Here is a 1,870-nt window from a genome sequence, read left to right as displayed (position 1 = left end):
TTTGAACTTTGCATTGTGGAGAGCAATTGCTAGGGTTTTGGGTTTCCACAACGTTCAGGTGTTTTCGTTCTTTCTTCTTAATGATATTTTCTTGGATTTCAATTATGAGTATGCGTAACTAAATTTCTTTTGCTAGGGTGAAGCCTTGAACCTTAGCATGAATATGTGATTTTTATTTAATTGCTTATGATGAGTGCATGCCTACTTTGAATTGTTAATCACTGTTTTAAACTATCTAATTGTCTTAATGTCTGATCACCATTAGGATCTTTAGAAAAGTAATTGGATGCAATTTTAGTCGGAAGGTTCCCTGAAATTGATGCTAGCTTCTTGTGATTAATAATTGTAATTTCACTTAAGATGAACACCACGTCTTAAGGGTTGCATGGTTTTTCAAAGGGTTTTCATAAAACTTAATGAGTCTTTCATGTTCAGATTTGATCCGAACGTCCGGAAGGGTTGCATGTTGGATATACGTTCTGTGTTGGAGGTTCCAAGTAGAATATACATTAGGAAAACCTAACCTTAAAAGTGGCATGTGCAAATCATAAGTAATTGGTAAAAGTTCATAGGATTGCTAGGTGATGGTGAAACCCTAGTGCTTTTATAAATTGATATTCAAAACTCTTTCCTTCAATCATATTTGTTCTTGTTTTAATATTTGTTTTTAGAATCAACCAAATTCATAATCATCTTTCTTGACCTTTTATTTTAAGTAGTCATTTGGAATTTTTTTTTACTTAAATTGCTAATTAGTCCTTGAGGAAAACGACCTTGCATGAGCATCTATACTACAATAGCCTTGTATTCTTGCAAGTATTTTATGTGATTTTAACCCTGTTTGCACAGGTACTAAAACTCCTATCAAGAAATTGGCGCCGTTGCCGGGGACTATTTTAGACAATTTTTGTTTAACCTTTTTCTGATTTATTTTATTTTATTTTATTTTTAATTTTCGTCCAAAAAAAAAAAATTTAAGAATCAATTTTGCAGACATGCATTTCCACAATTTGGGGAGAGAATATTTGCCAATTTGATCGAACACGACTTTGCATAGACAAATGGAGAGAAGTTACTTGGGCTCGGGACTGTTCACTGCAGGGCACTTTTCTGCAGAATCTGTTTGCAAACGAGGGTACCATGGCGTTAGAATTACCTGTGGCAGGTAGACCACTAAGGGAGTCATTGGAAGCCCGTGCCACTGATGTTCCCAATTGCATTGTGTGTCCTGAACAAGAAGAGGGTGAGTCGTTCGAGATCAGGCACCATATGCTTGAAATTCTACCTACTTTTCGGGGGCTGCCTAATGAAGATGCAAACATACATATTGCAAAATTTATTGTGGGTTGCAAGAATATTTTGATTAGGGGTTTTTCTACTGAGGCTATTAAGTTACGTCTTTTCCCTTTCACTTTGAAGGACAAGGCAGAAACTTGGTTATTCACTCTACCCTCTAATAGCATTACTACTTGGCAGCAGTTACACACAAAATTCCTGAACAAATATTATCCAGCATCCAAGACATTGAATTTCAAGAGGGAGATTTTGACATTTACACGAAGCCTAATGAAGAGTTTCATGAAGCGTGGGAGAGATATACAGAGATGTACATAAAGTGTCCACATGTTAAAATTGATTCAGATACACAAATGAATATTTTCTTTGATGGGCTTAATCCTACATCTAAGAGCCATGTGAATGCATAAGCAGGAGGATCATTGTCAAATAAATCTGCAAGAGAGGCATTTGAACTGTTTGATATGATGGCTACAGAATCTCAGCAATGGGCAGCAGAACATTCACAGAAAAGGGGCATTTTTGAGTTATCAGTAGGTTCTCCCAATATGTCTGCACAAATGGAAAAAATGGA

General features: G+C 35.9%; 1 non-coding gene across 1 annotated transcript; it reads right to left on the bottom strand.

The window, feature by feature from the left end:
* Positions 1-1,527: 1,527 nt before the first annotated feature.
* LOC117613694 lies at positions 1,528-1,633 on the bottom strand. The gene has a single exon (XR_004583782.1). It is a non-coding gene; the product is annotated as a small nucleolar RNA R71 (small nucleolar RNA).
* Positions 1,634-1,870: the final 237 nt, after the last annotated feature.

Source organism: Prunus dulcis, unplaced genomic scaffold (assembly GCF_902201215.1).
Source record: "Prunus dulcis unplaced genomic scaffold, ALMONDv2, whole genome shotgun sequence".
Lineage (NCBI taxonomy): Eukaryota > Viridiplantae > Streptophyta > Magnoliopsida > Rosales > Rosaceae > Prunus > Prunus dulcis.
The sequence above is the reverse complement of the archived record's forward strand: the minus strand, read 5'-3'. Positions and strand labels throughout refer to the sequence as shown.